Below are 26,025 nucleotides of genomic sequence, written 5' to 3'. Positions count from 1 at the left end.
CCTCACATAGTGGGTACTAAGCACAGGCAACGCAGACCCACAGTGCCGCTCATATAGTGGTACTAATCACAAGCAACGCCCAGACTAGTGGTGTTTCTCACAAGGGTACGACTCACGGGTACTGGAAACCCAGTGACCCACTCTCTGCTGCTACTAATCACAAACCTATTTTGCACCTAATATAGTGGTACTACTCGCAAGTACAGGCAACCCATAGTGTTCCCCGCGTGATGGTACTAATCAAAAGTAGTTTCACGGTTCTAATACAATCATCCGTTGGTCACCCCTTTTAGTCGCCTCTCACGACAGGCAGGGGACACCGTGGGTGTATTCTTCATCTGCATCCCCCACCCACAGGGGGTAGACAGAGAAAAAGGAAGAAATAAGAAGGGATCCGTCACTTCGAAAAATGAAGTAATGGACGAAGAACGGCAAGGGCCACGAAGGGCGTGAAAATGAAAGACTCCCTAGGCCTCGAATGCTCTAATACCGTCGGGGTCAGAAAAGAACAAGAGTTGACCAAGGGAGGTCGGACAGGATAGATGAAAGTGAGGAGCCTGGCACAAGTAAATGAAAGCAATGCCAGATCTCTGCTAAGGGTCCCGTGGTCGCCAACCCACGCTCCCAAGTTGAGAACCCCTTAGGCCCCTTTTAGTCGCCTCTTACAACAGGCAAGGGATACCGTGGGTGTATTCTTCATCTGCGTCCCCCACTCACACGGGGTTATTTTGAATTTTTAAAATGTAAAAATATGTTAAGTATTTTTAATTAGCCTTAATTTGTAAATATAATAAAACACACTTAATTCTAACAGCAGCGCTACACAAAACATTTGAATTATGAATCATTAATATTAGCTTCTGTCTTTGTCTCCTCTTGCATAGATGAAAAAAAATTTAATTGATTCCCAAAACGAATCTATATTACATGAGTTGTCTATTCCTGACTCCTCTCAGGCATGCATGATTGGCTAAAAATTGTCCTGCAATCAAAGTGTTGGACATGCCTGAATTATGGCATTAAATATACACATTTAGCTCATCCTCTACATCTAATCGTGATGTAGAGGAGCATGAAGCAAATGGAAATAAAGGAGCAGACAAGGAGGAAAACAAAGGAGTGCAGAATTAAAAGCAAATGATTTCACAATGATAACTAAGGAGCGGATTTTTATGTAATTACATATTTTTTGTGTAAGTTTTAAAGCAAGTTACGAAGTTCATTATTCCTATTGTGCATCCCCAAGTGTAAAAACTGAATCTTATTTCACATAAAAACACATATTTTCACATTTAAAAAAATATAAATACATATTTTAAGAAAATCTATAATAAGCACATAAATTGCCAATATTTGTTGATCAATAAAATTTAAAATGCTTCTGTGTTATAAAACAATGCTCATATTTTCATTTTACGATTACGGTATTTTTTTAATGGTGTATTTAACATAATGTATCTGGATGTTTCGGCTATTTATGGACTTCTCTCCATAAGTTCTAAAACTTGCTGGTCACTGGCTACGTCGTTACATTTAGACAGCGATTTTAGGTAGTGGAATTTCATCACTCCTAAGAGTAAGGTTAGCTGTTCGGGTCCATATATCATTCCCGTGGTCGTGTGATTTTGTATGGATTTATAAGAAATATTTCCTTCAGTGTCCGCTGCTATTCTTTTTATTGAAACAGTGATTCACCGTAAATGCGTGTGTCGTAACCTGCAAAATAATGCCGAAAGAGAAGTCGAGTACAAGGTCGCGTCTTCAACAACATGTAGTGGAATTTAAAAGCATTTTCACTACCGATGGAAAAGTATTATTTTGCCAACCGTGTGGTAAAACAGTACGTGCAGATCAATGTTCTCAAGTAATCCAGCATTTGTCTGGAAATAAGCATACTGCGGCTGCTTCGCGTGTGCGTTCGTGACAATTACTAATAGCTGAACCAGTTACTTCAAATGCAGGCCCATCTAAATATTCCCAGTATTATTTCGATGTGTGCAGAGCATTTGTTTGCGCCGACATTCCTCTTGGTAAAATAAATAATCCGAGACTGAGAAATTTCCTAACAAAGTACATTAATTTTGAGCCTCCAGGCGAATCCACATTAAGGAAAAACTATCTCCCAAAATGTTACGAAGAAACTTTACAGAGAATTCAGGCAGTATGTGATAGCGAAAAACTGTGGGTGAACATTGACCGGCAGAAAAGTAGGAAATGTTGTAGTTGGTGTGTTGAAGAATGACAAAACTGCTTGCGAACATTCCTATTGCTAGCGTGTGAAGAAATGCTTGCTGCAAACCACGTCACTGTAGCTAGGTTATTCAATGAAGCCATGCACTTACTTTGGCCAAAAGGTATAAAATACGACCATGTATTCCTTTTCCTTACTGACAGTGCAGCTTACATGAAAAAGGCAGCCGAAGGCCTTTTTGTGGGCTTTCCGAAAATGATACACGTAACTTGCGTTGTTCATGCTCTACACAGGTTATGTGAAACTGTGCGGCCTCAGTATCCTCAAGTGGATAAATTAGTGTCTAATGGCAAAAACGTCCTCGTAAAAGCACCCTCAAGAATAGATCTCTTTAAAGAGAAAAACCCAGATCTTGCGCTTCCTCCTCTGCCTATTGTTACGCGGTGGGGTACCTGGCTTAGCGCTGTGGTATACTACACAGACAATTTCGAAAGTTTTGCATCCGTTGTGAACGTGCTAGATAAAAACGACGCGTCGTCAATTGAGATTCTTCAAGAGATACTAAAAGACAGTTCTTTGAAAAATGATTTGGCGTTTATATCTGCCAATCTAAGCTTCTTGTGTAAAACTATACACATACTTGAAAAATCCACTAACCTGTTGTCCGAAACAGTGTTGAAAATAAATTAGATTCACTCCCGGCTTCGCAGGTACAGGGACTGTTAAAGGTCAAATATCAAAATTTGTTCAGGAAAAACAGAGGATCGTCGCCATAAGACCTATCTGTATTGGTGCGACGTAAAGCCCCTAGCAAAAAAAAAAAAAAAAAAAACACAGAGGACTTCAAACAATGTGCCAAATTTCTAATATTAGAGGGTGCTCATGTTGGCGAAATTGATGGCGTTATTGTTGGTGACATTCCTCTCTTTAACTATGCTCGTCTGACTTCCTGTGATGTGGAGCGATCGTTTTCGCAGTATAAGGCGTTCTTTAGAGATAATCGGCATGCATTTGTGATGGACAATTTGGAGATGACCTTTGTTACTCACTGCATCTCTGAGACTACTTCTAGCAACTAATATTCCGCGTGTGATGGGTGAGTACAAACTGGTACTATTTTTTCAAAGATGATAGGTTGCTTTTGCCATATTTAAAAAATAACCATTCATAATATCTACTCTGGAATATCAAAAATTAATATACATACAGCACGTTTCCATACACAGACATCATTTTCCCCTTAAGGAGCATGTTCGGTAGCACCATATTCTAATACAAAACATTATACTTATTTACTTCTTGAGAGCGAGTAGTTATGTGATATTTAAAGGAAAATAATTTCAATTTTTTATCACATATTTTAAAGTTTTTCAGCACATAAAAAATAAATATTTTTCACATTTTTAGCACATAAAAATCCGCTCCCTAATGATAACATTTCTTAGGGTTAGATATTTTATTAGCAGCACTGAAGATGATACATATGAAATGGCACTCTTGAGAAAGGAAGTTGTTAATAGTAATGTTTACTGTGTCTAGAAAATGAACATGCATCTAAGGCAGAAAAAGCCCAAATTTTTTGAAAGATTGTGCTTGAATACTAATTTCTGAAAAACCTTTGTACAAACTCGCACATTCGGATTCACCCTGCGAAATCAATGTGGATCGTGTCAAAACAGCGTTAACTATGGACATGCGGACTGTTGTTATGGTGTCATGCAAAAATGTCCTACTGCTGAAAAATGAAAATAATTGGATTCACACCACCTTGTTGGTACAATATTCAGCCAAAGGAAAACTGAACATGGAAAGCAAAAAATCAATAGGTCAAATTCTAAAAAAATAACCACTCAAGAAACAGGATCCAGAAAGAATTTCGTTCAAGTAAGCTCAGGGTTATAACCACAAATTAATGGTGAAAACCTGCTCAAACTTTGGTAAGGAACAACATTTCAATAGCCATGAAAAAAAAGGAGGACTATACCCTCAGCACATTTTGATTCTTCAGTCTGCAGTGGACTTCTCTCAACAGTATATATAAATTTAGAGGTTGTTTTTAGAAAATACTTCCAGTCATCAGCTGCAAAGTCATCAACAATCATCAATGATCTGCAATTAGGACTTGTTGCCCAGGTGGCAGATTCCCTATCAATTGTTTACCAAGATTTTTATTAAAAGTTTTCAAAGAACTTGGAAACTTATCGAACATTTCCCTTAATAAATTATTCAAATCCCTTACTCCTTGTCCTATAAATGAATATGCCCCAATTTGTCCTCATCAATTCCAACTTCATATTATGATCTTTCCTACTTTTAAAAGCTCTGCTCAAGCTTATTCATCTACTTATGTCATTCCACGTCTTCTCTCCAGAACCAACCATCTCGTCTCCTTACTCCCAAGTCTTCCCAGCCCAAATTTTGCAACATTTTTGTAACACTACTCTTTTGTCAAAAAGCACCCAGAACAAATTGTGCTGCTTTACTCTGCATCTCTTCCAGTTCTCCTATCAGGTAGTCCTGGTGTCCCATACACTGGAACCATACTCTAACTGCGGACTTAGCAGAGACTTATACGCCCTATCCTTTACATCCCTACAACAACCCCTAAATACTCTCATAACCATGTTAAGAGATCTGTAATCATTCTTAACAACCTACTTAATATAAATACCCCATTAAAGATAATTCCTTATGTAAGGGGCAGTCAAGTGAAAACCGAACACCCGCTACAACGTGACCACGGAATGGTTTTATTCAAAAGTAAACACCGAATGCATTAATACATTTATCTCACTGGGAGACGAGATGATCAATTCCAGTTTTGAAGAAAGAGGTAGTTCGCCGATGGATCCACAACCAAACCCACTCTTGCACTTCACCATCATCATCATCATCATCATCATTTCTCTTTATCCAGCTGTAGCTGGGTAGGGGCAAATAAGGTTCCTCTCCACTTTCTTCGGTCTTTCCACCACTCCTCCTCCAACAATGTGTCCCAGTCCAGGTTTCTTTCTATAATACTAAGTTGGATTGTGTCCTTTCATCTCAATCGTGGTCATCCACGGTCTTTTCTTCCTTGCATTTGCATTTTCATCACCTTTTTTTTTGGCATTCTTTCATCGATCATTCGCTTTATGTGCCCAAACCATCTTAGTCGGCTCTTCTCTATTCTATCATTAATTTTTTCCACTCCAATTTCTTCTCGGATTTTCTCATTCTTTATTTTGTCTCTTCTACTCTTCTGTATCATACTCCTCAAGAACTTCATTTCAGCTGCCTGTATTCGACTCTCATCCTTCTTTGTCACTGTCCAAGTTTCTGCTCTGTAAGTTGTTATGGGTACGTAATACATCTTGTACATAAGTTTCCTTTGCTTCCATTGGCACATCTTTGTCCCATAACATGTTTCTTACACTACAATAGAAATGAACATCATGTTATTTGCAGATGATATTGTGATTTGGGGAGAAGAAGACATGAAGGTTGAAGAACAGTTGGATGTGGTGAATGGGAAGATCGAAGAATGTGGATTGGAAATAAGTGTAGAAAAAAGTAAAAGAGTAAATACTCTTGTTATGACTATAGAGGAGAAAGGGACACTGACTTGCAGACAAGCCCCTGGAAGTAGTGGAGATTTTCAAATACCTACGTAGTGAATTAATGGAGAATGCTCGACTGGATGCTGAGATTAGTAAGAGGATTGAAGCTGGAGTTGGATCTTGTAGCCACATGTTTTATAAAATGTTTTATGACTACAAGATCCAACACTGAGATAAGACTTATAAGACCTTTGAATACCAAGTGCATCTTTTTTATGTGATATTGAACTTTCATCTTCTATGTCTTTTATTTGCTAGTGAATTTTTACCTTGCACCTTTTGAACGACAGGCTGAAGATGAGCCTGACTAGAGGTTAAAACTGGTCGCAATTGTGATTGACTTATAATGTAACCTTGCATTAATAAGTTTCCTTGTATCGAACAGGTGAAACCACAATATATTTTCAATTTAATTGTAATCTAAGTTCAATACGGACCAAATTAAATTCTTATCATTCAATGTAAACAGGATTGGCGATAGAACACTTCCCTGTCTCAGACTACAAGTTATTTTGAACCACTTTGTCCTGCCAACTTGTGTTTACATGCAACTACAACATTCTTTGTACACTGCCATGATCATTTTTATTAATCCCTGTCCAATTCCTTTTTGCATCAGACTGCCCCAAACTTTAGTCCTGGGGACACTGTCATATGCCTTTTCATTGACAATGAATGTCATCACCATACCATTCCCATACTCACATTATTTTTCCATTCGTTGTCTCATAATGAAAATGAAATTTTCTAGTATCCTTTCTATTATCTTAGCAACATGGTATAACAGAGTAACTCCCTGTAGGTCTTCAATACTTTCTTGTCGTCTTTCTTGAAAACTGGGATGATTATTCCTTTTTGCCAATCCTCAGGGACCTCCTTATTCTCCCAGACAATCTTGAGAATTCGATATGTCCACTGCAGGCCTAGCGCTCCAGCTGCCTTCATCATCTCCACTGAAATTTCATCTATTCCAGCAGTTTTTCCATTCTTAATCTTTCTTACTGCCATTTCAATTTCATTCATTGTAATTACATATTTTCTTCTACTTTTTTCAGTCTTAGATGTTTTCCATGCTTTCCATGCCATTTTCTTTTCCTTCACTTTAATCTTTGCTCTTATCATTCCATCAGTGTGTCTCTTTGTCTTTCACATTTCCTGATCTAGCACATACCTTTTCTGCACATCCAACCAGTGCTTCCTTAAATCTTTTCCATACATACATACATACATACATACATACATACATACATACATACATACATACATACATACATACATACATACATACATACATACATACATACATACATACATACATACATTATAGACTGTTATGCCTCTCAGCGTTCAGTCTGCAAGCCTCTGAGAATTTACTAAACGTCGCCACAATCCTCGATTTGCAACTAGTGGTGTGGCCTCATTTAATTCTATACCTCTTATCTTTAAATCATTAGAAACAGAGTCTAACCATCGTCGTCTTGGTCTCCCTCTACTTCTCTTATCCTCCATAACAGAGTCCATTATTCTCCTAGGTAATCTATCCTCCTCCATTCGCCTCACATGACCCCACCACCGAAGCCGGTTTATGCGTACAGCTTCATCCATCGAGTTCATTCCTAAATTAGCCTTTATCTCCTCATTCCGAGTTCCCTCCTGCCATTGTTCCCACCTGTTTGTACCAGCAATCATTCTTGCTACTTTCATGCCTGTTACTTCTAACTTATAAATAAGATATCCTGAGTCCACCCAGCTTTCGCTCCCATAAAGCAAAGTCGGTCTAAAAACAGACCGATGTAAAGATAGTTTCGTCTGGGAGCTGACTTCTTTCTTACAGAATACTGCTGATCACAACTGCGAGCTCACTGCATTAGCTTTACGACACCTTGATTCAATCTCACTTACTATATTACCATCCTGGGAAAACAAACAACCTAAATACTTGAAACTATCGACCTGTTCTAGCTTTGTATCACCAATCTGACATTCAATTCTGTTGGATTTCTTACCTACTGACATCAATTTAGTCTTCGAGAGGCTTATTTTCATACCATACTCATTGCACCTATTTTCAAGTTCCAAGATATTAGACTGCAGGCTTTGGGCACAGTCTGTCATTAAGACCAAGTCGCCAGCATAGGCCAGGCTGCTTACTACATTTCCACCTAACTGAATCCCTCCCTGCCATTTTATACCTTTCAGCATATGATCCATGTAAACTACAAACAGCAAAGGTGAAAGATTACAGCCTTGTCTAACTCCTGTAAGTACCCTGAACCAAGAACTCATTCTACCATCAATTCTCACTGAAGCCCAATTGTCAACATAAATGCCTTTGATTGATTTTAGTAATCTACCTTTAATTCCATAGTCCCCCAGTATAGCGAACATCTTTTCCCTCGGTACCCTGTCGTATGCTTTCTCTAGATCTACGAAACATAAACACAACTGCCTATCCCTCTCATAGCATTTTTCAATTACCTGGCGCATATTGAAAATCTGATCCTGACAGCCTCTCTGTGGTCTGAAACCACACTGGTTTTCATCCAACTTCCTATCAACGACTGATCGCACCCTCCCTTCCAAGATGCCTGTGAATACTTTGCCTGGTATACTAATCAATGAGATACCTCGATAGTTATTGCAATCCTTCCTGTTCCCTTGCTTATAGATAGGTGCAATTACTGCTTTTGTCCAATCTGAAGGTACCTTACCAACACTCCACGCTAATTTGACTACTCTATGAAGCCATTTCATCCCTGCCTTCCCACTATACTTCACCATTTCAGGTCTAATTTCATCTATTCTTGCTGCCTTATGACAATGGAGTTTATTTACTATCCTTTCCACTTCCTCCAGCATTATTTCACCAACATCATTTTCCTCCTCCCCATGAGCTTGACTGTTTGCAACACCACCATGATGATTTCCTTTTACATTGAGAAGATGTTCAAAATATTCCCTCCACCTCTCCAGTGATTCCCTGGGATCTGTTATGAGTTCACCTGAATTACTCAAAACACTGTTCATTTCCTTTTTCCCTCCCCTCCTAAGATTCTTTATTACTGTCCAGAAAGGTTTCCCTGCTGCTTGACCTAGCCTTTCCAGGTTATTACCAAAATCTTCCCATGACTTCTTTTTGGATTCAACAACTATTTGTTTCACTCTGTTTCTTTCATCTACGTACAAATCCCTGTCTGCCTCGGCCCTTGTTTGGAGCCACTTCTGATAAGCATTCTTTTTACGTTTACACTTCATCATTCCACCAAGATGTTCGCCTTTTCCCATCTTTACACACAGTTGTTCCTAGGCATTCCCTTGCTGTTTCTACTACAGCATCCCTGGATGCCACCCATTCACTTTCTATATCATGAACCTGCTTACTGTCTACTATTCGAAACTTCTCACTAATCATATCCATGTACTTCTGTCTAATGTCCTCGTCCTGGAGATTTTCTACCCTTATTCGTTTGCAGACAGATTTCACTTTCTCTACCCTAGGCCTAGAGATACTTAGTTCACTACAGATCAGATAATGGTCTGTATCATCGAAAAATCCCCGAAAAACTCGTACATTCCTAAAAGATTTCCTGAATTCAAAGTCTGTTAAGATATAGTCTATTATGGATCTGGTACCCCTAGCCTCCCATGTGTAGCGGTGAATAGCCTTATGCTCGAAGAATGTATTCGTAACAGCTAAACCCATACTAGCACAGAAGTCCAGCAAACGCTTCCCATTCCCATTAGCTTCCATATCTTCCCCACATTTACCAATCACCCTTTCGTATCCTTCAGTTCTATTCCCAACTCTCACATTGAAATCGCCCATTAGCACTATTCTATCCTTGCTGTTGACCCTGACCACGATGTCACTCAATGCTTCATAAAACTTGTCAACTTCATCCTCATCTGCACCCTCACATGGTGAATACACGGACACAATTCTTGTCCTAATTCCTCCCACTGTCAAATCTACCCACATCATTCGCTCACTTACGTGCCTAACAGAAACTATGTTGCGTGCAATGGTATTCCTGATAAAGAGCCCTACCCCAGACTCTGCCCTTCCCTTTCTAACACCCGTCAAGTACACTTTATAATCTCCTATCTCTTCCTCCTTATCTCCCCTTACCCGAATATCACTTACTCCTAGCACATCCAGATGCATCCTCTTTGCTGACTCAGCAAGTTCTACCTTCTTTCTTCCATAAGCCCCATTAATATTGATAGCTCCCCATCGAATTCCATTTCGTTCGCCAAGTTGTTTCCAAGGAGTCCCTCGTCTGTCAAATGGGAGTGGGACTCCATTACTCCCATAGGTCCGAGGCTTGCTTAAAGTGTTCTGAGCTCGGTAAATTTATGAAGCAGGATGCTGCCCTACTTGCACATAGTCCAAGTGAGGATCTCTCCTCTAACGGGTTATGGACCACCGGTGAATTGTGTAGTCCTAGCCGCCTGAGCACAAGGAGGGCCACGACTCAGAATATGTCTGAGATGCCCATTTCCGTTCCATAGAACTGGTATCCCGACTCTCAGGACCACTTACTAGGCCACTCAGCCGTTGCCCATGGTTCACGAACTAGGACGTGACTACAGTAACCCACAAATCTTTTCCAATCATCTTCAAAATTCCCCATCTCCATCCTGGGTGCCAAGGGTATTGTTTCCCTTTAAAATTATTCTTGTATGCTATTCTCCTTCAACTATCATATTTTAATTATTTTCTCTCTTCTTAATGGGGGTTTTTCAATCTTTCCCATTTTCAATTTTCCTATCACAAATCTATGACCACCACCAAAGCCTTCTTCAAGCATGGCTGAAACATCTAAAAGGTTCTTCCAGTGTTCTTTCTCTATGATTACATAATCAGTCATGGTCTTTGTTTGTCTGTCTTCCCAACTATACCTTGTAATCTTTTGACTGTTCTTCCTAAACCAGGTGTTTCCAACAATCACTTGGTTCGTCATGCAAAAATCGATCAACAACTTGCCTTCTGGATTTACGTTTCCATATCCAAAAGGCTCTACATCTCCTTTCCTTGTCTTTCCATTCCAACTTTTGCATTTAGATCTCCCATCAATAGCACGTCCTTATCTTCTATCTATCTCTCCACTTCCTCTAAAAAAGTCCTCTAGGTGTTCATCTATGCAACCTGTTTGCAGGGCCTACAGCTGAAATAGATCTTTCATGCCATTTTCAAACTGGAATCTCATCATCATCATCATCATCCTATCGCCGACGCATTTTATATATTCCTCATATACTTGGATTTCTTTTCTAAGTATGATGGCCACTCCATTTTTTGCTTCAGGTCCTCCACTGTAATACAGCCTGTATCCTTCTTTCAGAGGAATCTCTCCAATACCCCTCTTCTTGGTCTCACACAGTCCAAGTATGGCTATATCTTTTTCTTTCATGAAGTCAACTAGTTCTGCTGTCTTTCTTACCAGTGTCAGGACATTTACTGTCACAATCTTGATGTAGCTTGGTGTTAGTTGCGCACTTCTCACAGTTCCCCCAGTACCCGAAGAGCTGCGCGTCACTTTTAGCAGGGGACACCCTAACCTTTTCCGAGGCACCATATCTGCTTTATCCATATAGGCTATTGTTACGATGGGCTTGTCACACCCAAAGGCATTTTATACCTACTGCCAGGTTCAAAATTAAGCCGCCCCTAACATGGAGACAGACGCCTTTCATAGCCGCTCTTCTGGAGTACAGACGCTACAGGTTTTCCCCTTCCGCCATCTCCACCATACTGAAGTCCACCTTTTTCCGCCGTAGATGCCGTTGAGGTCTTCATTCGTAACCCTGAGCTGGTACCCATACCAGATATTACACACTAGGTCAGTCTACTCTGGTACTCACATAGGCAGGGATGCCACTCCCTGGGTAGGGCTGCCTCCGAAGAGGGTCCCTACCTACTCCCTTGTCCAAAAACAGACATCCACAAATGTCTTTTTTCAGGTTGCCAAAAATTTGAAAATTACAAGGTGAAAGATTCAGGCTGTACAGAGGATGTTGGAAGTGTTTTCCAACCAAATCGCTGAAGCGTAGCTTTCATCAGATTGGAAGTATGGGAGTTAGCATTATAATGCAACAGGATGACTCCGTACGCAAGCGTTCCATGGCGTTTTGACTTTATGGTGCGTCACAGTTTCTGCAAAGTGTCTTCAGAGCTGCGCATTGTTCCACGCTTGAAGTAGACAAGCAGAGGGCTACTGCAGTCAAAGAAGATCATCATGACTTTACCAGAACTTGTGTGAACATCTATGGATTTCTTTGGCGGGGGAGAACTGCGATGTTTTCATTGATGGCTTTGCTGTTTACTTTCGGGCTTGAAATGGTGGCACAACATTTTGTCCCCTGTGATGATACAGCGCAGAACGCATACTCTTTCCTTGTGGTTCCACTGCAGATGACTCACTGCACGCAATTTTTTTGGAAATGCACGTGATCTTTGATAATGGTATGTAACGAGCCATGGCTAATGCCGACCTGAACACAAATTTCTTCCTAGGTGATTAGTCTGTTTGCCCGGATAAGGCCATCAATCCCCCCATTACATCAGGAATAATTGCTCGATGGGCCTGTTTTGGGCGCACATTGTCTTGCAGCGATATGTGCCTTTCTCAAAATCTCCTATGCCACTTGTGCACACTCGTCATGGACAAGCAGTGTTCGCCATACACGGCAGACATGCGACGATAATTTTCATGCACTAACGAACCACACTTCTACAGCTGGGTGAACACACTAGATCAATCTGGGCACCCACAAAGACATAACCCAATAATTGCATGCACCCGTGAGTTGTCACTACGAGTTCTCCTATCACAGCGATGGCAGTAACAACAGTGTTACCACCCTTCGTGCAGAATGTGTTATGGCGTGTATTTGGTTTTCATTTGACTGCCCCTAGGTACTTAAACAGTGTTTCCTATGAAGTACTGTTATCCCATCAACACAATTATAACTGAGAGGACTTTTCCTACTGATGAAACTTACAACTTGACTTTTCTTCCCAGTTACATACATATCATTGTCCGCTGTCCATCTCACAACCAAAGACTTTAATATATCTTATGTATACTCACAGAGAGTGTGCTGATACTATGCAGAATATTGAACACTTTCGCACATTGCCATGTTGCGGGTGCTTCAGCTTTGAATGCATGGCTAGCATGTGGTAAACTTTACAGTTTTTTGCATGTTACGAATTGAATCATGTTCTGTTAGTGCAGTATTATATGTGATGGTGTGATAATATATTGTCAACTATTTTCAAGGAATGTGGAAGCGTATACATTGTGGTAGTTAAATTGACCAGCAAAAGGGAACGTGTGTTCCATGAGTAACAGTAATCTTGTAATATACATATCCTTGATTAATCCACCATCCCACATAAAGCGTACGACGAGATCAGCAGTAGTCTTGCCATCGGCTAGTATGCGTTCAATTGTTTCCTGCAGGCCAGAGAGATCGGCGTACTCTGCGAGGATGTGAGCCACGGTGAAGTGGGAACCATAAGAGCATATTGGGGGGGGGGGGGTCTTCCTCTTTAGGAGATAAGAGTGCGTAGATCGTCCACAACCTATCCTCAGCCTACACAATACTATGGCCTCTCTCCATGAAGGCCGGAAAGAGGACCGCCACACAGTAGTTGTCTTCTTAATTATTCTCAGCTTGTTGGGAGTCGATAGCTAGCCACTCCGATTTCCAGGATGCCAAGATGGTTCAATGTAGCTGAGAACAAATATCTTTTAGCATGTACACTGATACATCTTGAACGTAAAAGTATCGCTTCCTTTGCAGCTTCATCCACAAGTTCGTTTCCCCGCAATCCCAACGTGGTTTAGAAGCCACGCGAAAGCGATTCTGATGCCAGCATCACTTAACCTGGCTAGAAGGTAATGAATCTGCTGCACCAATGGCTGCTGCGAGAAACAGGTTTCAATAGACTGCAGAGAGCTTAACGAGTCGGTACACATAAGAAAGTTGTTTCTTCGTCACACAGTGCAAACTGCAGAACTTCTAATATGGCGTAAAACTCTGCAGTATACATGCTACATACACTAGGTGACGAAAGAGCAACCAACATTTGCTTCGATTTTAGAACCATCCGTGAAGATATGTCTCGCGGCCGGATATTTGTGAACAAAGTCCTGGAAATACCTCCGATAAACGGAGGAATCCATGTTCACCTTGGGTCCGCGGAGTAGATCTAGACGTATTTCTGGTCAGGGAACTAACTACGGAGCTATAGATGCGAGCTGATGAGAAGACTAGCGGGACGTGAGGTGGGACACGGGGGAGCAGCTTTCTCTCTCTGTCGTCTCGGCTATGGCTCTTCCTAAAAGTATCGTCAGCCAGCCAGCCAGCAGCCAGTCTCCCTTTGATGATACAAATGGCCAGTCGAACAGTTCGGTAGTGTTGATCTTGTCTGTGTGTTGTAAGTGTTGAAGAGCGATTTATATCTTGAGACTTACACAACTGTGTTATAAAATATTTTATGTTATTATAGTGCTACTTTGTATTACAATTATGGAACCCTGCCGGAAGAAAGGAAAGACTATCCACAGCGAAGCTAGGGAGGTTATCAGACATGTTATCCAAGAATGTGATGAAGAGGCACGAGAAGGGAAACTGTTTTGTGTGTCACCAAGAAAAGTCACACAGAGACACAAGGATTGATGAAGCTAATTTAGGCCTACAGACTATTGTTTTAATGTTATTTTATTTCATAGTGTTGTCTATGAAGAAAAGTGACATAGGGACACAAGGATTGATTAAGCTAATTTAGGCCTACAGACTACTGTTTTAAATGTTATTTCATTTTTATTCAGTTTTGTGTGTCACCACGAAAACTGATATAGGGACACAAGGATTGATGGAGATAATTTAGGCCTACAGACTATTGTTTTAAATGTTATTATATTTCATAGTTTTGTGTGTCACCAAGAAAAGTGACATAGGGACACAAGGATTGATCAAGATAATTTAGGCCTACAGACTATTGTTTCAAATGTTATTTCCTAGTTTTGCCTATCAAGTGAAGTGACATAGAGACACAAGGATTGATGAAGATGATTTAGGCCTACAGACTATCGTTTCAAATCTTATTTTATTTCATAGTTTTGCCTATCAAGAAAAGTGACATAGGGACACAAGGATTGATTAAGGTAATTTAGGCCTATAGACTATTGTTTTAAATTTTATTTTATTTCATAGTTTTGCCTATCAAGAAAAGTGACATAGGGACACAAGGATTGATGAAGATAATTTAGGCCTACAGACTATTGATTTAAATGTTATTTTATTTCATAGTTTTGTGTGTCACCAAGAAAAGTGACATAGGGACACAAGGATTGATGAAGCTAATTTAGGCCTACAGACTATTGTTTTAATGTTATTTTATTTCATAGTGTTTTCTATGAAGAAAAGTGACATAGGGACACAAGGATTGATTAAGCTAATTTAGGCCTATAGACTATTGTTTTAAATTTTATTTTATTTCATAGTTCTGCCTATCAAGAAAAGTGACATAGGGACACAAGGATTGATCAAGATAATTTAGGCATACAGTCTATTGTTTTAAATGTTATTTTATTTCATAGTTTTGTGTGTCACCAAGAAAAGTGACATAGAGACACAAGGATTGATTAAGCTAATTTAGGCCTACAGTCTATTGTTTCAAATGTTATTTTATTTCATAGTTTTGCCTATAAAGAAAAGTGACATAGCAACACAAGGATTGATTAAGCTAATTTAGGCCTACAGTCTATTGTTTTATTTTATTTCATAGTTTTGCCTATCATGAAAAGTGACATAGAGACACAAGGATTGATTAAGCTAATTTAAGCCTACAGTCTATTGTTTTAAATGTTATTTTATTTCATAGTTTTGCCTATCAAGAAAAGTGACATAGGGACACAAGGATTGATTAAGCTGATTTAGGCCTACAGTCTATTGTTTTAAATTTTATTTTATTTCATAGTTTTGCCTATCAAGAAAAGTGACATAGGGACACAAGGATTGATGAAGATAATTTAGGCCTACAGTCTATTGTTTTAAATGTTATTTTATTTCATAGTTTTGCCTATCAAGAAAAGTGACATAGGGACACAAGGATTGATGAAGATAATTTAGGCCTACAGACTATTGTTTTATATATTATTTTATTTCATAGTTTTGTGTGTCATCAAGAAAAGTGACATAGGGACACAAGGATTGATTAAGATAATTTATTCCTACAGACTATTGTTTTAAATTTTATTTTATTTCATAGTTTTGTGTGTCACCAAGAAAAGTAACATAGGGACCCAAGGATTGATTAAGCTAATTTAGGCCTATAGACTATTGTTTTAAATTTTATTATATTTCATAGTTTTGTGTGTCACCAAGAAAAGTGACATAGGGACACAAGGATTGATCAAGATAATTTAGGCCTACAGTCTATTGTTTTAAATGTTATTTTATTTCATAGTTTTGCCTATCAAGGAAAGTGACATAGGGGCACAAGGATTGATCAAGATAATTTAGGCCTACAGACTATTCTTTCAAATCTTATTTTATTTCATAGTTTTGTGTGTCATCAAGAAGAGTGACATAGGGACACAAGGATTGATTAAGCTAATTTAGGCCTACAGTCTATTGTTTTAAATGTTATTTTATTTCATAGTTTTGCCTATCAAGAAAAGTGACATAGGGACACAAGGATTGATCAAGATAATTTAGGCCTACAGACTATTGATTTAAATGTTATTTTATTTCATAGTTTTGTGTGTCACCAAGAAAAGTGACATAGGGACACAAGGATTGATGAAAATAATTTAGGCCTACAGACTATCGTTTCAAATCTTATTTTATTTCATAGTTTTGCCTATCAAGAAAAGTGACATAGCAACACAATGATTGATTAAGCTAATTTAGGCCTATAGACTATTGTTTTCAATTTTATTATATATCATAGTTTTGTGTGTCACCAAGAAAAGTGACATAGGGACACAAGGATTGATTAAGCTAATTTAGGCCTACAGTCTATTGTTTTAAATTTTATTATATTTCATAGTTTTGTGTGTCACCAAGAAAAGTGACATAGGGACACAAGGATTGATTAAGCTAATTTAGGCCTACAGTCTATTGTTTTAAATTTTATTATATTTCATAGTTTTGTGTGTCACCAAGAAAAGTGACATAGGGACACAAGGATTGATTAAGCTAATTTAGGCCTACAGTCTATTGTTTTAAATTTTATTTTATTTCATAGTTTTGCCTATCAAGGAAAGTGACATAGAGACACAAGGATTGATGAAGATAATTAGGCCTACAGTATTTTTAAATATTTTGTGATTAAATAAAATTCTATAAAAGTGCGTTTGTCAGTAAACTAACTCGTCGAATACTGAGTAAATTCCCTCCTCTCTCACCCATTTCAGATGGTACAGCACTGGCTTTCTGAGCGTACAATATGTCTGTGGGTTCGACCTCTGCTAAGTGCAATGGTATCTGAAGGTGCTGAACTACGTCAGCATCGTGTCGACAGCTTTATCGACACGTAAAATATCCCTTGCGGCACAGAATTCGTGACGCACAAGCGAGACCATTGTTATACGAATAGTAGAATAGAATAATCCCATCCCCTAGTTCCGGATCTCCTGGAACTGGGGACAGGGTAATCATTTATTGCTATTTTTTATATGAATGCTCTTCTTATATATATTACTACATTAAACATCATAATTACTTCTAATCACTATTTAGCCTACACCCAATCTCTAAATTGTAGTTTTTTAATTGTATTTCTTTTTGACCTAGACATTAACAGGACAACACGTATCTAACCGGTACTCCTATTATTAATTAGTGTAATTTGTTTTTAAGAGTACGAACATATTTCTCCTTAGCTTACAATAGACATTATATATTAACTGAATGGCTGAATGAGTGAATGACTGACTGCATGTCTGGATGAGTTGAATGATTGGATCGTAATCATAGAATTGTTATACGCGCAAATATTCAGTCTGGGTCATTATTATTATTATTACTATTATTATTATTATTATATTCTTCACGTAACGAACACGCCGGGACATGTGTTTGAGATAGAATGCATTCGTAACTCGGCACACTGACGAACGAAATTGACCTGCCTTTAGTTCACTTCATGAAACTTACTACATTTGAAATACAGGATATAAATATCGTCTTCTAGTAATGTAACCGTCATCGGACGTTGGCGATCATTTTGTAAAAATATGTAAAAAATATTATAATAATTAATGCAGTATATATATATATTAAAATAAAAAATAATAACAGAAGCTCTTTCGATTTGCACCTTGAGGATGGACTCTGCCCGTGATAACATCTAATTCTGAAGATGGCATAAATTCCCAGTGTCAGTGGAAAATAACCTGGATTACTATTAGTTGGAAACTGCCTTGTCTTAATATTCCGCTGGTCAGATGTAGTCTATAAATAGACGAATAATTTTGCCCACCTGCGGTATACAAAAATACATCGAGTGCCTTGCAGGAAGAGACCTCCTGAGGACACTGCGACTGCGAGGGCGAACGTTTTCAGAAACGCAAGTACATACACCAGCTTGGTGACGATAAGCCAGGGACGAGGGGAGAAGCGAGGGCTTACGCATTCCCGGCCACATTCCTAGCGAAACTCTTCTCTTGAGCTCCCATCTATACCTCGCTAAAAGTTTGTTCAGGATAACCACCGATATCTATATTCAAATCATGACACAAGCTATCAATTCGAAACCCAACCGACCGTGTGGCATTCGGCCAGTCTTGGTACCTCTGGTAGTATTGGGTGCTAAATTGATAGCTTGGATATAGCGGCATGTCACGAATTTTGACAGGGTACGTGAGGAGTAAATGCTGCCTCCTTACCCGTACAGATGGAACTCCCGCTTCAGCGAGTAGGCTGAGAATGGGGCTAGTACGGAAAGCTCCCATTGTCAGCCTAACTCCACTATGGTGAATACTGTCTAAAAGGCTCAGCGTAGCATTTGATGCTGAGTCATAAGCCGCACTTCCATAGTCAATTCAGGACCATTGCCATGTAAAAACATAGTAGCACTGCATGGTCAGCCCCCAACGAAGTGCCGCTGAGAAAAGCATGTTAAGTCTCTTCATGCAGGCACCCTTCAATTGACGGATGTGGAGCTGCATGTTAGTCTCTTATCAAAATGGAGACCCAGGAATCAGCAGGTGTCTACCACTGGTAAGACAATGTTTCGCAAGCGGAGCTCTGGTTCATTATGCACAACCTAACGTCGACAGAAGTGTACAACACCGAGCTCGATAGCTGCAGTCGCTTAAGTGCGGCCAGTATCCAGTATTCGGGAGATAGTGGGTTCGAACCCCACTGTCGGCAGCCCTGAAGATGGTTTTCCGTCGTTTCCCATTTTCACACCAGGCAAATGCTGGGGCTGTAGCTTAATTAAGGCCACGGCTGCTTCCTTCCCAGTCCTAGCCCTTTCCTGTTCCATCGTCGCCATAAGACCTATCTGTGTCGATGCGACATAAAGCCAATAGCAAAAAAAAGAAGTGTACAACAGAGGTTTTCTCCACTGAAAATTGAAAACCAGGTTGCAGGGCCCATCTGTCGACTCGGTTAATAGCTTGCTGTATAGTATGCCAACTTTTTCTTGAGCCCTAGTTCCCATTATGCACTATGGAGTTCAGGGCTCAAGAAAAGGTTCGCGTACTACATAGATATTTATATGAGTTTAGTTAATGTAAGAACCTGTATATAATTTATTATTGCCTGTATATATGATATGTAATCCACTACAGAATTGTGAATCACACTGTAACATCCAGAATGGCACTCAGTGACGAGATCTCTGTAGAATATTCTGTACATTATATCTAGACCTTAAGCACTCTAGAATTCACGAGAAAAATATCTTTCTAGAAGCCTGACAAGGCACGTATATAAGAAGGTGGTCATGATGGTGCAGAGAGTTACTGTTTAGTTGGAGTTATGGTTTAATAATTAATGCTAGTTGCTTAACGTCGCACCGACACAGATAGGTCTTATGGCGACGATGGGACAGGGAAGGGCTAGGAGTAGGAAGGAAGCGGCCGTGGCCTTAATTAAGGTACAGCCCCAGCATTTGCCTGGTGTGAAAATGGGAAACCACGGAAAACCATTTTCAGGGCTGCCGACAGTGGGGTTCGAACCTACTATCTCCCGAATACTGGATACTGGCCGCACTTAAGCGACTGCAGCTATCGAGCTCGGTGAGTTATGGTTTAACAGGAGTTATACTTATGACTACGTTTTATGACATGCTTATAAGCAGTCAATTGTTTTAAGGTTGTGACCTCCGTGTAGCTTAGTAATAGGCATCTATCAAAGGTGGCAGTTTGCTGATGTATGTATTTTGTTTGTGACAGCAAATGATTAGGTTATGTGTATGTTTATGTGAAGTTCAGGTGAAATAAATAAGTGTACCAACTGACAGCATTTCGCGTGCATCTTTATGGATACATCATTGGTGACAGTGGGAAAGGACGTAAGAATCTATGAGTGAATATGAGTGTAGCGTGAAACGCAAGTAATAATAGAAAATATGTCGGTGAAACAGCTCAAATTACATGTTATAAACCTCATTTTAGGTCCGTATTGAAAATTTAACAGTTCAACAATGATAAAGGTGTTTTAATTTAATTAAATTAAATTTAATTAAATTTAATTATGTAACAACTATACGTGATAATATAAGTATTGAATAGGTGGAATAAATTAAAACACCTTTATCATTGTTGAAACAGCTCAAAGACGAACTCACAAAGAGAATTCTCCTGACGAATGGTAAGAAGAAATTGCTACAGACGTGATTACGGGAAGATCTCACTGAAAAAGGAGAAGACCCCAAAAAGTTTTTCATCCAAGCCGACAAAGATTCAGACAAAACATCTGAAGATGAGGTAAATATGACCAAAATGTGTTGCTATGTTAATGATACATACACTCAATTCCACCTTAACAGACAGCACTTCGAAAGTAAATGACAAACATTCAGACGTCAATTCTGGCCTAAAAGGACAGATTGCAAATCAAAGTTTGAAAGTACATGACAAAATTTCTCAAGCTAACTCAGCTTTAACTGGACAAAAATCACAAGTGTACACGCAGGTTTACAAAGTTGAATAGGGCATAGAATTGAAAATTTCAACCATAGATGACAAAATTTCATCGCAAATTAGTGACAGCAGATATCAAACATCAAGTCAAAAGTGGGACAGGTTGAACAGATCGAGAGTAGGGTAAGCCAGCTGGAAGGGGATATCTCAAACCTCAATGAGGAGGTGGAAATCCAGGTTTCCGGCATGAAGTAACAGGTTGAGGGGAGGATATCCACTGTTGAGAGAAATATTTCTGCTGTTGAAGGAAGGTTAGAAGACTGGTTTTTGACCATCTAGGGAGATAGGCAGAATATAAGGGAAAACATTCTTCACGCAGTAAAAGATAGATTAACTTAAACAGGACGTACCACCACATCTCTAACCTCCTCAAACCAAACCGGCAATAAAGCACACCTATACCCGAAGGTGATTAGAAAGAGCCTTCCGGAATTCCACGGGCGACTGAAAGAGAACCTGACTAGCTTCATCAAGGGATTGGTCAGTCTGTTAGGAAGGACTAATCTACCAGAGGATATCTTCGTGCAACTCATCACACTGCGATTAAAGGGGCAAGCCGCTACTTGGTGGAATAAGTAGAACGGTCTATATTTAAACTGGTTGGACTTCAAGAGGGAATTCCTCGCTAGGTTTAATTCCAAAAGGGTGAAGAGCTCCGTGAAAAGGAAGCTACTGACTGAGCCACAACCCACTAGCATGAGAGCTAGCGCCTTTGTCCTACAGAAGTACCATCTCTTCAAGCGTCTGCACTGGGAAGGAAGTGAAAATGAGATCTTACCAGAGATCACAGAGCTACTCCACGATAAGATTCGACCCATAGTGAAAGTATCACAACCAAGATCCTTTGATGATCTACACAGAATCATCGCCCAGCTGGAGGAGGAACACAAGAGCAAAGCTACAGAAGAGACCAGAGCAGTTAGGAAGAGCTACAAGTGTGGAAGAATGGGACACCTGAAGAACAAGTGCCCAACCTTGACGTCGGTAAACTAGGTCTGGTCCATTCTAGATTGAGGAGGCATGGGACCGGGAACATGAATGCGCCTCAAGACCTGACAGATAAGCAACCCTGGTCAAGCAGGAGAGGGATTGGTCAGATTGTGAGTAGAATAGGCCAATCCCACCCAGCTACTATCATTTTAAGGATTGGCAACGGGAATTTGTCACCCATACTCGACAGCCAAGGAAGCCATTCATTTATCAATGGGACTGTTGCCAGATTACTACCGCCTATGAAGGCTCACCACCTCGAAAGGGCAGTGGGAGCAGCCGACGGGGTAACCTATTCCATTCAAGGACAGACTAACCTAAACGTTAAATGTATGAGCATGCCTATTGTAATTGACGTTGCACTAATTCAGGGGCTCTGAACTTCGGAGCGTGGGTTGGCGACCACGGGGCCCTTAGCTGAGTCCTGGCATTGCTTCCACTTACTTGTGCCAGGCTCCTCACTTTCATCTATCCTATCCGACCACCCTTGGTCAACTCTTGTTCTTTTCAGACCCCGACGCTATTAGGTTTGCGAGGGCTAGGGAGTCTTTCATCTTCACGCCCTTCGTGGCCCTTGTCTTCCTTTGGCCGATATCTTCATTTTTCGAAGTGTCGGACCCCTTCCATTTTTCCCTCTGATTAGTGTTATATAGAGGATGGTTGCCTAGTTGTACTTCCTCTTAAAACAATAATCACCACCACCACCACCTGACATCACATTATGTAATGACTTTCTTGTGGAATACAAGGCGATCCTAGACTATGCAGCTCATGAAGTCTTTTTGGAAAAAGACAGGCGTCTGAGGGTCGCCAGGAACGATGGAAATCTCCGGACGGAATTCGACGTAGACCTGGGTGATATCCAGTTAACACGTCTTAGACCGATTGAAGAAAAGAATCTAGGACACACCTTCAAGGACTTTTCGGAAGTCATCGCCAATAAAACAGGATGAACTACCACGGTGACACACACAAATGAATGCAGCGCTTCCTCACCCATCAAGCAACGTCCATATCCAATCAACCTGAATAAGCGCAACTTCGCCATTCAGAAGATTCAAGAGATGGAAGGGCAAGGTTTCAATTGAACCCTCTACATCCTGTTGGGCCTCACGTATGGTCCTACCGAAGAAGAAGAAGAAGAATAATGGGGAGTATCGACTGTGTGCGGACTTTCACAGGTTGAACGAGAAGACCGTTAGTGGTGCCTACCCCATGTCTGACCTGAAGAACTAGCTGAAACAAGTAAGTGGGTCTAGGGTTTTCAGCACGCTGGATCTCAACTCTGGATACTGGCAAGTGGACGTCGAGGAAAGTTCTAGACCACTGACCTCCTTCATGACACCATGAGGATTGTACCAGTTTGCAGCTCCCGCCATCTTCATGCGACAGATGGATAAGGTGTTATCAGGATATGTTGGAGATTTTTGCCAAGTATATCTCGACAACATTTTAATTCACAGCATGAATTTTCAAGAACACCTTGTACATCTGAGGAAAATACTGGAACGACTGAAGATTCATGGACTGACTTGCCAACTGGAGAAGTGCCACTTCGGCCAATCCCGCACAGAATATCTTGGCCATGTCCTAACATCTGAAGGCTTAGAAAGGCAACCAGAGAATGAAGCTATCGAAGAAGCTGAACACCCACGGACCAAGCGACATGTACGTCAGTTCCTTGGCTTGTGTGGATCGTATAGCAGCTTCGTGCCACACCTTGAAGAGAAGGCAATACCACTCACCGAACTACTCCATAACAAATGCCCGTTCTGATGGACCAGCAAGGAAGAGGCAGCATTCCAAGGCATTAAGGCTGCGATATGCAACACTTCCGGTCTAACCTATCCTGACCCTCAACGAAAGATGCGCCTGCAGACGGACGCCAGCGACTCTGGCTTAGGAGCAGTGTTATTCCAGGAGAGGAGTGATGGCAGAAGGAACATCATCGAGTATGGCAGCAAAAAGCTATCTCTCACCAAACAACAGTACTGCACTGTCGAGAAGGAAGAGTGCCGTGGTGTGGGCCATCGGAAAATTCAGAGGCTACTTGGAGGGAAGGAAGTTCCAGCTCTACACCGATAACACCACTCTCAAATGGTTGAACTCGGTCTCTGGCTCAAAATCTAAATTGATGTGATGGACTCTGTTAATCGCAGAATTTGAATACGATGTCATATCCCAGGACCAACGAACATAGGAGCAGACAGCTTATCTAGGCACCCAACTAGGAGCACCATTGTCGAAAGGGAGTTCCCACCAAAACACCACAGAGAGCCTGAGGTACCTGTCCTTATGGCCATCAAGAAGGAACTTGATCTGGGAGTAATCAAACATTGGCAGGAACAAGACAAGCCCTGTAGGACCATGACGCAATAGATTAGGAGACAGAACACCGATAGTCAACTCGTTCCGAGGGAATTCAAGATGCGCTACAAGAACTTCCGAGTTGACGGAGGAATCTTAATGTACAGGTCGCACATCTCCGGCACGCCTGCAGTAGTGGTGATCCCTAGACAACACACGATGGACAATCTTGAGAAGTTCCACGACAGCACTGAATCCGGACATCCAGGAGGCGAAGAGACATACCAGTCTATCCGACGAAGATTCTTCTGGGTCAACATCCGGAAAGACATCCTGGACTATGTGAAGGGGTGCTACATCTGTGCCTGCACCATGGCGAGCAACAGGAAGGCAGATTCCAGTCAGCGAGGAAGACGGCCGCAACGCACTTGGGAGGTCGTAGCCCTGGACCTGATGGGTACTTACCCTGGAAAACCACGAGGTAAAACTGCACTCCTAATAATCAACGATTGCTTCACAAGATGGACTGAGGCCTTTCCGATACCAGAAGCCATGACAGGACTCATCACCAGCCTTCTACAAGATGAGGTATTCAGCCGCTACGGTTACCCACAGTGTAGTCCGTCAGACAATGGGAGTCAGTTCACATCAAGGAAGTGGCAGGAAATTATGACAGAATGGGGTTTGGAGCACTGGACCTACCCTATCTACAACCCAAGGGCCAATCCAACAGAACGACGGAACCAGGAGCTAAAAAGGATGCTACAGGTCCACCTAATAGACAAAGAACATTGACTCTAGGACCGTCGGATATCGCAGTCACTCTTTGCCCTGCGACGATGCATCAACCGTGTCACCGGCTATTTCCCAACAGAGCTGTTCCTTGGTCGACAGCTATACAGCACCGGGGATTGGGAGATTCATCCACCACCCACTTCTGGACAAAATGAAGAAGCTGTTTCCCTGGCCGAGTCACGGCAGCAGCAGGACATCAAGGAGAAGCAAGCTTTGGCCGAGAAGAGATCCCTTACCCAGGCCAAGACTCAAGATGTCAAAAGGGCCCAGATCTTCCTATCTGGTCAACAAGTACTGCGACGTAACCACGCAGTCAGTAATAAGATTGGAGGGTTTCACGCAGGTCTTGCGCCTAAGTTGGTTGGTCCTGTCGAGGTGGATAAGCAGCTGGGGCATGGGGTCTACTTAGTAAAGACCAACCCTGCTGTCAAGGTCCATACATCAGAGTTGCGGCGAGTCACTCAACCGCTGCGCATACAGAGTAAGCCTGGTACTACCACGTGTCCACGTGGAGGAGAGGCTACTAATGACACAGCTCAGTCTGGTCATGAGGAGAATGCATCGACTATCATCGAGTAAGAGGCTGGCGGCGAGGTAACCCCGACCCCTGACACAATCTACGATCAAGGCAAAGTCAACGAGTGTGACAGACTGTGTAAATTGTTTCAAGTTATAAGGGGGATACTGACGTGTGATAAACTGATATAACTTAACACATTGCGGACCGGTCCCGAGAAAACTCGTGCATGCCTGGCCGAACGTTGCGGACCGGTCCCGAGTTATCTCGTGTTAGCAGCGGACTGAAGTTTAGTGCTATCTTTTGATATATACCGGAACTATTTGGAGGTCAAGGGTGCTAGAACTCTTATGCATGGTTCTACACTATCGATAGTCGCATTTCTTTTCGATTATTCTTCATATCATAGCTTTTCTTTGCATTTCCTGAAAACATGCTTACAAAGTTTGAAGA

At 40.9% G+C, this 26,025-nt stretch overlaps 1 protein-coding gene across 1 annotated transcript in view; it reads right to left on the bottom strand.

Annotated features, from left to right (window-relative positions):
* Positions 1–26,025, bottom strand: part of LOC136865951 (probable protein phosphatase 2C T23F11.1) — a 223,861-nt gene that overhangs the window by 1,325 nt on the left and 196,511 nt on the right. The gene's annotated exons all lie outside the window — the stretch shown is intronic.

The sequence above is a fragment of the Anabrus simplex genome, chromosome 3 (genome assembly GCF_040414725.1).
Source record: "Anabrus simplex isolate iqAnaSimp1 chromosome 3, ASM4041472v1, whole genome shotgun sequence".
NCBI lineage: Eukaryota > Metazoa > Arthropoda > Insecta > Orthoptera > Tettigoniidae > Anabrus > Anabrus simplex.
Note: the sequence above shows the minus strand (reverse complement) of the source record. Positions and strands in the feature narration are given on the sequence as shown.